The following is a 12,856-nucleotide window of genomic DNA, read 5'->3' as shown; positions in this document are numbered from 1 at the left end:
TTATCAAATTTTGTGGATTTGTTTATCTACCGATTATATGTGAAAATCCAAATTTATTTGATGATTGGACAACCCCTCGGCAAATGCGAGCACCCCCCGTTTTTGACGATTTGTAAAAACCATATTTTTGAACGACTCATATCTCGGACAGTTTTAAAGCTACAAATAACTTCTTTTTATGCATTTTGAAGAGAATTCTCAGTTGATAGCCTTTGCTTATAGACGTCGGACGTGATTCTTCATTCGCTTCACTTTGTGCTCTTCGTACGATTGCCAATATGAACGTATCGAGAAAAAATACGATAATAGTTGATTTCAGTGGTTTACCTGAAAGACCTAATGCTACAAAAGTTCAGCAGTTCCTCGAAAAAGAAATTCAGTTGAATCTGTCGGAAACTGAAAGCATTCAGTTGCACAATATACGCAATTGCGTATATATTGAATTAAAAGATAGTGAAATAGCTGCTCGCTATCAACAGCTCCATAACAATAGACATTCGATCTTCCACGGTGATAAGGGTTTTAAAATACCCGTTTATGTGGATAGCGACACTGTTGCCGTGCGTGTGCTCGATTTACCGCCGGCAATGAAGCACACCGTTGTAGTTGATTTCCTCCGGCAATACGGTGAAGTTCTATCCGTGACTAGGGAGCGTTGGAAAAATTATTTCCCCGGAGTGTACAATGGGGTTAGAATTCTGCACATGAAAGTGAAAACTCCAATTCCATCCTTCGTAACCATAAGTGGACATGAGACGACAATTTCTTACCCTGATCAGCCTAAATCATGTCGTTACTGCCTTAAGACCGCTCATCCGAAACAAAAATGCACGGAAGCATCGATGACTACGACTGCCGAAATATCCCAACCAACCACAAAAAATACCAAAGCGCCAAGCATCGCAGCGTCATTAGCGGTATCAAACCAAACGAACAATTGCTCGCTGAATCCAAAAGAGTTCCCCCCGATCGTGCCGTGCACTGTACTGTTACAGAAAACACCAAAGCCATTATCCACAATACCATTAGATGACACACAACATCAACAGAGCAGTAACGATAACGACGACGACGACGACGCAAACGATAGCTCTTCATCACACATTAGCGAAACTGCCAAAAAGCGACGGTTATCAACCAAGAAAGGAAAGGAGAGAAAGAAATTCAACAAGGGTTCCCAGAACAGTCAACATGTAATCAATGATTATAGCAATGCTTGATCTTGTTGGGGTTCTCTGGAATATTTCTGATAGAGAATAATTTACTTTGAATTGTATAATCAATTTTAATGTAAAAAAAAAAGTTTGCAAGTGTAAATAAATCTGAAGGTTAGAGGTGAGTCAGCCTAGGGCTGCAAACCTCTTTAATAAAAAAAAAAAAAAAAAAAAAAAAAAAAGAGAATTCTCCAAACTTTTTGAGAAAAATATCGATTTTTATTAGAAGTGTTGCCATCTGCATTGTTTTTACGCTTTAAGTATAAAATTGTATTTTTCTGCCAATGAGTATATTTTTATTTGGAAAATAACACCAGCATCGTGTTCTCCAGAGAATTTTGCATAAGAAACACTTGAAACCCCCAAGGTACTATGAGCCGTTCTCGAGTTATAGAGTTTTGAATGTAATATGATTCATATGGAGCTTATCAATCACATAAGATTTTGTTATGCATACCCACCCAACCTTTACCCTTTTTGCTAGAGTGTTTTTATAAAATTGCCAAGAATTCCAATATATTGTTTTCTTTAAAGAAATTGTAAAACATGTAACATTGAATAGAAAATAATGTACTTGGCAACGTAGTCACTTTGGAAAAAATAACTTTTCTGTATTGTTGTAAAGCGTACTATTAAACTATTACTCACATAGGTACTATAGTAGTTCACCTGCTATGGAAAGATTTTTTTAAATTTCATAGGTCATTAATTTATTTCAAAAGCTTTCGGCTCACATGCTGTTAAGCGTTACGGAGCCTACATCTTTTTTTTACTATTCTATTCTTACAAAATAACGTTGGATTAAGTTCACCGAAAGACTCGTGTTTTAATCATAGAAACAAACATTTTCTTAAAAACAGCAAAAAAAAGACATACGAAAGGCAATTACGACAGAGGAAACGATATGATTATCTAAAAAACCTTGATTAATTTACCTTGCGGGAATGGTGCACTTCTCGTGCATTTTGAAAATAGTATTTTGACCATATGTTTCGAGTCCATAGTCCGAACCAGTCAAATTTAAATAGCAAACAATGGGACAGGATTTCCCGTAAAATGCAACATGTTGTGAGCAAATCGGTTAAGGGCAAGTGCCTAAAAAGTGGATGAAACTTTTCTGCACACACACACAGACATCAACTCACCTCAAGCTGAATCGATTGGTATACAACACTATGGATCCCCGGGCCTTCTATAAAAAGTTTGTTTTCGAAGCGAACATATAGCCTTTAAGAACGCTTAGTGTACGAGAAAGGGAAGAATAAAGTAGCTCATAAGGAAGTAGACTTTCACTATGTTATTTTGGGAAAAGGGTATGAAAAAGGCAAATCTTCAAGTAAATGATACTTGTACTTTCAGAAGAAGAGGGTAAGTGATTTGTGACTATTTGTGACAAGTGAGAGGTAAGAGAGTTGAAAATGGCAAAAAACGTTGGATGCAATTTTCAAACGAATTTTGTAGTTATACACAAGGCAGAAGAAAAGCTTAATGTCAATACTAGTCGACCAGAGGAGAACTATCCACGAAAAGTTTTTATCTTACTACCACGGGATTAAACCCACACTTCACAGCACCCAAATGTGATTTGACGACAGCCATGAGCTCTCAGTCACTCACCAAGGAATCGAAAATTGTCAACCGTGTATGTATATTATCAAAATATGAAAATAGTAGACCAAAAACAAACATCATAAAAATGGTCTTCTTTGAGATAATGATTTTATTTTCTGTATTTTGAAAATAAATGGATAATATTTGCTATCCATTTTTTTTGTATTTTTTTGCATTTTTAACTCCTAGATAATTCAGATTTTCTTAAACCATGAAGGATCACTCAGAAAAATCGACACATACTTTATGGGAAAAATCCATGTATTTTGAAATATGCATATCATGCGTCGGCACATACCTAATTGCATACAAATTCACACATGGATACTATGACCCAGATGGATAGTATGTGTGAACACTTATGCAATGCATGTGGGCCCATGGAATATATGTGTCGAAAATATGGAATCCATTTCGCTAACCCCATTGCAAAAATCCATGTTTGAACTCATGAATATAATATGGAGTTTTTGTGAGTAATCCTTGCTGGAACGACAATCAAAATTGTTTATTCTGCCAGCACTGCCAAACTACGTGTATGTACCAATCATTCAACTGAGCGTTATTTCAAAAATTTTATTTTTTTAGGACTGAGGAACAAATTGTAGTATAGTGCTGGCAGAAACATTTCAACAATCAAACTCCCAAGCGTTGTAAAATTCCCAGCAATGCTTATTCTTCAGCAAACTTTTTCGGCATCTTTCAGACTATATGCTAACGTATTTAGTCAGATGATTGAATTAACGATAAAATAAAGCCGCTAGGAGCAAGAATGCAAAAAAAATCCATGCTAATCTTCATATAAATTTCAAACGCGATGCAGAAAGTGGGGAAGCAACCAATTGAGCTGTGTGTGTATGTGTCAAAGCGAATGTGTGTGTATGTTCGGAAATTGGTAAAAATATTCAATGTTCACAGTGAAAAAAGGACTTTTCATTTTTAAAATCCTGTATCTCAAGATCGGAACATTGTACCTCGGGGTTTCAAGCGTTTCAAATGTAAAAATGGCCAAAGAACACGTTGGTGAGGTTATTTTTTAAATAAAATTATACTCATTGAGTAAAAAATACATTTTTCGGACAAAAACTTAAAAATTGTTCATTTGGCAACACTGCACATAAAAAAAATATTGTTTTTATAAATTCCTTGAAAAATCTTCTTTCGAATGGTTACCTTAGATTCATTATAGACCTCACAGTTCCAGAGATATTAACAAAACAAAATGATGAGTTTCATACATTTGTCCGAAAAGGAGGATGGTCGTATTAATCATGGGGAGGTCCAATCACTACGAAATTTTGGATTTTGGGATATAACCCATACATAAACAATTGGTCAAAATTTCATTTAATTCTAAGAAAGTCGATTGCACGTTTGCATTTTTTCTCGGTCACTTCATATGGAATGACCCATATGTAACATTTTTGGCCAAAATGAGATTTTTATATATTCTGAATCCTCTTCCAAAAATACGTATTCTGGCAAAAAATACGAAAAAAAATTTGTTCAGGAATGTATTATTTTTTTTCGTTTGTTTGAGAAACTACATATGTACACGCACTTTGAAGAGCAATTATGGAGTACTGCTTACAGTTTTTGCACTGAAAGTGCCCCAGAGTGTTGAGTTTTGCCAAAAACTATGTATCGAAGAAATCGAAAGGTTCGTTGCCAATTTGTTCAAAAACAGTTTTTTGTTGTTTTCTCGAAATTGTGTAAAATGGACTTATGCAGTTTCTCAAACAAATGATTCAATTGTGTTCTGCATTGTGCGGCCGGTAATAAAGTTAATCAGTTCAGTGCGAGATTTCTCTTGTTTCGAGCAGGCTTGGTAGTCATATGGCTACTGCTTCTGCCTCATACGCAAGAGGTCGTGGGTTCAATCCCAGGTCCGTTCAATTATCCTACTTTGTATCTTTATCTATATTACTCATGTTCTAGCAATCGCTAGAACTGGAAATGGACTTCCATACCGTTTCCATTACTATTCCTATACCTTCAACTTCAGTATTCTAACAGTAATCTGCTAGAATTGGAAATGAACTATAGAGCTCGTTTCCTACATCCAATTGGAAATTCCATAAATTGCCTTTTCCTATCTATCACATTGGCAGCTCGTTAACCAAGACGGGCCTCTGCCTCTCGAACCTAATCCAAAAATTTCAACAAATTCCGCATGAACTTGTGGCAAGTGCAGAGGTATATTCGGCTTGCAGTGGGCGAATGATTGCATCATCATTTCCTCCCCCCCTACATTGACTTGTATTCTGACGTGGCAGGCGCCAGTATGACAAATGAGATCACCAGTACTTGTACATTGAAGACGTGTGCTAGTCCCAAGCAAACATCTGTTGATTCCCTGTGCAAGAACAGCTGATCTGGTCATAATGGAGTAGCAACTACGAGCAGTCAATCAAGCTCAAGCTCAAGTATTTGTCTGTATTTGTTAGTATTCTTGGATACTGTCGATAGTTTAAAGTTAGTTGCCCCTTGCATGAATGTAATAACTGCATATAAGAGACCACGCATTCATATACAGTAATACTTGCACCGACGGCTTTGAAACGATCGTACAGTGCTTGGAATAGTACATAGCATCACAACACCAACAAGACATCGATGGTACCCTTCGGATAGCAGCGGATACGCTACATTTGGGTTTTTGGAAATGGGAGTAGAAAACATGTGGTAAATTTGAAATTCACCACGGGATCAAATGTACAATCAGCTTAAAATAACCTAAAATTTCCTTCGCCTAGTTGTAATGCCTTTCCAAGCGCAAGCTTCTAGAAGAATTCATGGAAAGTTTTATTATGAGTTATAAAATTTTTGGCTGCTGAGTCTCCTGTCAAATTTTCAGCTAATTCAGATAAAATTTCGAGGTGGCTAAAATCGATTTAGTGTTTTTAGGCCATCTTTAATTTTGAAAAAAAAAAGAGATATAAACACCAAAAATGATCCCAACAATATCTAAACGGAAGCTTCTGGTGTGCTCAACACGTCTTGTGAACATTGCGATTTATTTTCGTTCACGATTTTACCATGTTAAAGTGATTTTCGAGCTTTTAGGCACATAAAAACACTGTTTCCCCAAAAAGTCGTTGTTTTACAAAATTGAAAATTTATGACAAATGATGAGCTTCTGATTTTTAAGAATTTAACGGTAAATCGCACATTGGCAATTATTTTACTCAAATTTGCAGCGAAAAATATGTATAAGCTCGAAAATCATTTTAACATGGTCAAAACGTAAACAGAACGAATCGCAATGTTCACAAGACTTGTTTCATTTCATTTATTTAGTATACATCTAAACAGACAACACTGAATCAACAATTTGACGCCACAATACACGGTTCGAGGCCGCATCTCTCCATCCTCGAATGCGCCCCACGCTCGCCAAGTCGTTTTGCACCTGGTCTACCCACCTCGCTCGCTGCGCTCCACGCCGTCTCGTACCTGCCGGATCGGAAGCAAACACCATCTTTGCTGGGTTGCCGTTCGGCATTCTTGCAACATACCCTGCCCATCGTACCCTTCCCGCTTTAGCTACCTTCTGGATACTGGGTTCGCTGTAGAGTGTAGAGCTAGGCGAGCTCGTGGTTCATTCTTCGCCGCCAGATACCGTCTTCTTGCACACCGCCAAAGATGGTCCTAAGCACCCGTCCGCAAAACAAATAAATTGAATGGATCTGTTGAAAATCGTATTCTGGCTGTTACGCCCGGCTCTCCGCATGACCCCTCCTAGCGCAATGTTAAACAACAGGCACGAAAGTGATTGTCTTAGGCCGATGACCGATGGCCGATGTGCGTCCGCGACAAAAGAATTTCTCTTGCTGAGCGAGTCGAGCGGCCGTCAACGAAACCGGCGTGATAACTTCCCACAAACTCATTCACTAATGGTAACATACGTCGGAAGATGATCTGGGATATCACTTTGTAGGCGGCATTAAGGATGTTTTTTTTTTTGTTTTATTCCTTTATTTATTTGATAGGAACTCTGTGTTACTTAACCGCTACTGTGCAGAGATCTACTGTGGTATTCTGCAGCCAGAATTCACACAGAATATATTTTTAGATTTTTCCATTATTCATTGTTGTGGACCCATCTCGTCGTGAGTCCATTGTGTTCGTTTTGTCCATGTCGTGTATCCAATGATCGTTGCATTTTCCGGTTGCCATTTATCCGGATAACGTTGGAGGAATGCCTCCGAGAAGAACAAGTTGTCAGTCGTCATCAAGCAGCCGTGACGGTGAGGCGTGCACCCCAATACGCTACCGCATAGGCTGCGCATCCGGCGACTGACGAGGGTTTTGGTGGAGGAGCTGGGAATCGAACCCATGACCATTCGCTTGAAAGGCGAACGTGTAGCCAACTACGCTACGGGACCCCCCATTAAGGAAGGTCTCCTTTCTTGTAGATGGGGCATATAACCCCTTCCTTCCACTCCTCCGGTAGCTGTTCAGTTTCCCAGATTCTAGCTTTTCCGGGCCCATCTTGATGAGCTCCTATCCGATACCACCCTTACCAGCGGCTTTATTGATCTTTAGCTGTTGGATGACATCCTTAACTTCCCTCATGGAGGGGGCTGGTTGGCTTCCATCGTCCGCTGAACTGACGTAGTCATCTCCTCCGCTGCCCTGACTTTCCCTGCCTGTACTCTCAGCGCCATTTAAATGTTTTTCCAGCTGCGTTGAGCTTCTGATAGAACTTGTGTGTTTCTTGAAAATGGCACAGCTGTTCCATCTCCTCGCACTCCGCTTCTTCCAGGCGGCGTTTCTTCTCCTGAAAAAGGCGGGTCTGCTGTCTCCTCTTCCGTTTATAACGTTTCACGTTCTGCCAGGTACCTTGCTGCATCGTGACCGCCTGCGCTGCGTCCTTCTCCTACAGAATCTGTCTGCACTCTTCGTTGAACCAATCGTTCCGTCGACTTCGTCTCACATACATTGACTGTATTCCAGCAGTCCTCAAGAGGGGCCCCATCGAGCTCACCATCTTCCGGCAACGCTGCCTCGATATGCTTCAGTCGCTCTAGGTCATACCGCGGCGATCATCGGTACCGAACATTGATGATGATGGATAGTTTTGGGTGCAGTTTAACTATCACCAGATAGTGGTCAGAGTCGATGTTAGCGCCACGATATGTCCCGACGTCGATAATGTTGGAGAAGTGCCGTCCATCAATCAGGACGCGGTCGATTTGTGATTCTGTCTGCAGTGGTGATCTCCAGGTGTACCGATACGGAAGGCTGTGTTGGAAGTAGGTGCTGCGAATGGCCATATTCTTGGAGGCGGCGAAATCAATTAGTCTTAGGCCTTTTTCGTTTGTCAGCCGGTGAGCGCTGAACTTTCCAACAGTCGGTCTAAACTCCTCCTCTGGCCAACCTGAGCGTTCAAATCTCCTATGATGATTTTGTCTTGGGCAGCTGTCGTACTCACGTTTCAGCTGCGAGTTGAATGCGTTGGCTTGGGCAGCTGTCGTACTCCCGTTTCAGCTGCGCGTTGAATACGTCCTTATCATCATCAGTGCTTCCGGAGTGTGGACTATGGACGTTGATTATGCTGAAGTTGAAGAACTGGCCTTTGATCCTCAACCTGTACATTCTTTCATTGATCGGCCACCACTCGATCACGCGCCTTTGCATATCGCCCATCACTATGAAAACATTTCCCAGCTCGTGTGTGTTGCTGCAGCTCTGGTTGATGGTATGATTACCTCTAAACGTTCGCACCATTGATATTTTCAAACAAACCTCCTGCAGCGCTACGATGTCGAATCCACGGTTCTTGAGCACATCAGCGAGTAAGTGTGTGCTCCCGATGAAGTTGAGAGATTTGCAGTTCCACGAACCGAACTCCAATCGCTATTCCCTTTTCGTCGCAGTGGTCATCGCCGATGGTTCCGGTCCGTACTCTCTTGTTAATTGTTCGTTGCGTATGTTTTTAAAAGCTGGCATGCAGGGCCTGACACTAAACCCCCTTAATTTCCGGAGGACCATTCCTCCTTATCCCCTGTGGATCATGGTGCACATTTTCACTTAGAGTCCCTCGCTGACACTCAGACGATGATCAGTCGCCCCTAACATGGAGAACAGACGCTGTTGTGAGCCAATCCTGACATGGAGAACAGACGCTCAGTAAGATTTGCACCTCCGGAGAGGAGCAAACCCCCCTTTGCCTGTCAGCATATGACCATAGTTCCCACCGGGGTTGATTACCCGATCTTCCCTAAGGTTCCCGTATCCCGGCCAGCACCACAAGGAGGTATGTATAGCAGTTGCTGGGTAAGAGGCTAAGGACCGCGAGATGGGGTCTATTTTATTCCTTCAGATACGCGAAGTACCAATGGTATTTGCCGCTGCCACAAGACTTGTAGACCACACCAAAAGCTTCCGTTTAGAGGTTGTTGCGATGATTTCCGGCGTTTATATCTCTCGTTAGATTTTATCTAAATTGAAAATAGTTCAAAAACATTAAATTGACTTGAGCCACCTCAAAACTTTATCTGAATTAGCTAAATATTTGACAGCAGGCAGAATAAGAATTGTGACTTTGAGCTGACCAATTGAATTTTCTATACTTTTTGAAAACATGAAGAGGTTTAATGGATACCCGAGCAAATATATATATATTTTTGGCGGTTGATGTCTTCAGCAAAGTTGTTCAGTACAGTATACCTATAGGTATGTTATTTTGAACAACTTTGGTAAATACTTTTTGAAAACATGAAGAGAAAAATATATTAAGCTCGTTTAGTGGAATGTATTAAACCGTCTAAGACGAATTAAGTACTGTCCATTTAAAATATATATATAGCAAATATATATATATTTTTGGCGGTTGATGTCTTCAGCAAAGTTGTTCAGTACAGTATACCTATAGGTATGTTATTTTGAACAACTTTGGTACTAAAGCATTACAAGGAGACTCCAGCAATTTACAGTAGGGATTCGTGTTGGTATAACGATTATCATGTCCAATAGGTACTATTTTACTTAATGTTTTTCTTTCTTGGATTGGAGTGCCCCCAGCAACGGGAATCAATCGCACTCTGCTGTGCCAAAGGCTTGCTTGGCTGAAGCATTTGATCAGTTTGATTGCCTTACGTAAGGGGTCGCGTGTACTCAGACGACTAATGACGGTGGAAGACCGACACTTGATTACAATTAATTGCATGTGGAGTGCGATCCTGTCGTTTAATAAACAATGTGCACTCGCTTGACTGGATATACAACAGTAAAGCACATGTGGAGATTGGACAAATCAAGCATCCGAAAGATATTCAATTTGCAAAAAAGAGAGCTAACCGCGGTGGAGGTTGGTACTCGGATTCTGATGGCTAGATGCTGGAAGTGAGGATCATGGAACACAAGAACGACAGCAAAAAGCGAAACCCCCGATCTGGCCTGGCTTAACACACAATGGAGGAAGGACACGTGTTCAATTTCGGAAAAAACACCGTACTGGAGAGAATCGCAGACCCGGAGACCAGGGGTGACATTGCGCATCTCGAATCGAATCACTCGATTCGTAGGTTTTTCGATTCGTTTCGAAAAAAATGCGGCATTATGTATTTCGTTCGACTTCATTCAGTCGCAGTACAAGATTTCGAATGGTGTTGTACTAGTTCAATCGAGTATGTTCTGTCAAACGGAATGTAAACAGAGAGAATAAGAGATAGCTGTCTCCGTGTTTAGTATGCCGCCTGCAGGAGAGACAACCTTCAACGCATAGAGAATAAGAGTAATTTCATCTGCGTGTAGTATGTTGCCTGTTGGATAGGCATCCTTCATGGCATGAATTGACAGTTAATTTATAAACAAGCAAATTGTGCTCGATGACTTTAAAAAGCAATATTATTTATTGAGCAGTTGCAACTTATTAAAACATTATGCCGATACGACATGTTTTGTAAATTGAGATATTGTTACGACACAAATTTTATGTTTATTGGAAGTTTTATGTTTATTCGAATTTATGCCACAGATCCAATTTTGAGCTGAATAATTTAAAGCTAAAGAAGGATTCGATAATAAATTACTTTGATGTTTCTATGTGTTTTAGTTAAATGCACTTGAGTCATCTCATGCGCGTTTTTTTATTTAACTCATTTATTTTTACGTAGATTGTGGAATAAACACGTTTTTACGCAGATTTTCCTCATGGATTTTTCACGCGGTTTATCGAAATCGTCAAGAAATACGTGAAAACTTCGAAAAACCGATTTTAGTTGAAGTCGTTTTTACGCGGATTTCGGGATAATTAGAAATTGCATATTGTCAGAGAACTGTAAAAGTAGGTATACTTATGACATTGTTTTCCTCAAGAAACAATAATAAAACATTTATTCTCTTCTCGTAGAGAAATAATAACAAATTATAATTAAAAACTTTCAGCAAGAAATGACTCTCGAACAACATTCGAAAGCTAAAAAGGTGACGAGTGTTTTTCATTCGACTTGAGTCGTTTTTCAGTGTGCTATCGAGCATCCATAATGCCAAAACATCTCGTTATTCTTGTACCTCCTCGAGCATACTCGAACGATGAGTCGTTTTCGAGATCGAATCGAAACCCGTAATGCCAAACATGTTCGACTCGATAGAATTACGTTCGAATCGAGATGCACAATGCCACCCCAGGATGATTGCGGTGGTATTCCACATTAAAAAACAAGGCGAAAAGCAATCGGTAAACCTGCAACGTGAATGTGGGAAGATAAACAGCACGTACAATGTGCTATTGGCTAGGCTACGTGAAGGCGAACACAAACGAACAACAAACGATACCAATAATGTGGAGAACGAAACAGGCGCAGATGGGCGTTGAGAAATCTGTGATAGAGTAAAGGGTGGTGGGAAATAAAATTAGTTTAGTTTGACCGAGGAAGGGAAATGGTCGCATTAGCGAATTGTGAGTGTTCAATTGTGAATGTAAATTTGTGTAAAATGTTTGTAGTTTTTTGTAATAAATGTTTAATTCTTAGACGTCTGATGATGGCTGAAGAATAGTAGGCCGAAACGCGTAACGTGAAAATGCATTTTTGATTTCATCGTCACCGAAAATTTCAATTAATGAAATCCACGGTGATTAACTCAAACCAGATTTAAGTGGCCTTGTTGTGTAGGGGTTATCACGCCTATCTAGAGAGTAGGAGGTTGAGGGTTCGAGTCCCTCTAAGACACGTGGATTCTTTTTCGCAAATTTCATATCAATTTGTCCATTTCGAAACATATGCTGTGCATATGCAAAGCCAAGATATTTAACAAAAAAAAATGGTTTTTGTACGGCCGAGTTGCCGAATAATATGCAATTAATAATAATATCAATGTTTGCTTCAAAAATATCGCTGGTTGAAACTAAAAGAAACATCTTCTTCTTCTTATTGGCATTACATCCCCACACTGGGACAGAGCCGCCTCGCAGCTTAGTGTTCATTAAGCACTTCCACAGTTATTAACTGCGAGGTTCTTAGCCAAGTTACCATTTTTGCATTCGTATATCATGAGGCTAAACACGATGATACTTTTATGCCCAGGGAAGTCGAGACAATTTATTATCTGAAAACTGCCTAGACCGGCACCGGGAATCAAACCCAGCCACCCTCAGCATGGTCTTGCTTTGTAGCCGCGCGTCTTACCGTACGGCTAAGGAGAGCCCACATATTTGATTCAAAAATAATTTTCGTTCGCTTCAAATGTGGCAGTGTGTGTTCATTTCTATTCACTTCGATAGTCGTTTTTGTCGGTATTGAGTAAAACGCGCCTCAATTGAGCAAATAGGGTTAGGGACTACTCACAAATTACGTAACGCTGTCGAAGGAGGGAGGCTCGATCCTAACGGTTCATTCAAATAAGTTTAATAATCAATACAAAAAGCCAGGGTTCGTAATGCTCACTCAATCTCAGGAGCACATGATTTTCCCTCACGAAAGTTTTCGGGGAGAAATCGCTTTTCGGGAAAGAAGAACAGCTTGGAGAGTGATAACAATTTTTCGCTTACTTCGATTGCCGCTAAACGTTGGTTTGTTCTTTTT

At 40.0% G+C, this 12,856-nt stretch overlaps 1 protein-coding gene across 1 annotated transcript in view; it reads right to left on the bottom strand.

Moving 5' to 3' along the window:
• Window positions 1-12,856, bottom strand: part of LOC134215555 (LIM/homeobox protein Awh-like) — a 160,062-nt gene that overhangs the window by 124,253 nt on the left and 22,953 nt on the right. The window lies entirely within an intron of this gene.

Source organism: Armigeres subalbatus, chromosome 2, assembly GCF_024139115.2.
Source record: "Armigeres subalbatus isolate Guangzhou_Male chromosome 2, GZ_Asu_2, whole genome shotgun sequence".
NCBI classification, from domain to species: Eukaryota; Metazoa; Arthropoda; class Insecta; order Diptera; family Culicidae; genus Armigeres; species Armigeres subalbatus.
The sequence above is the reverse complement of the archived record's forward strand: the minus strand, read 5'-3'. Positions and strand labels throughout refer to the sequence as shown.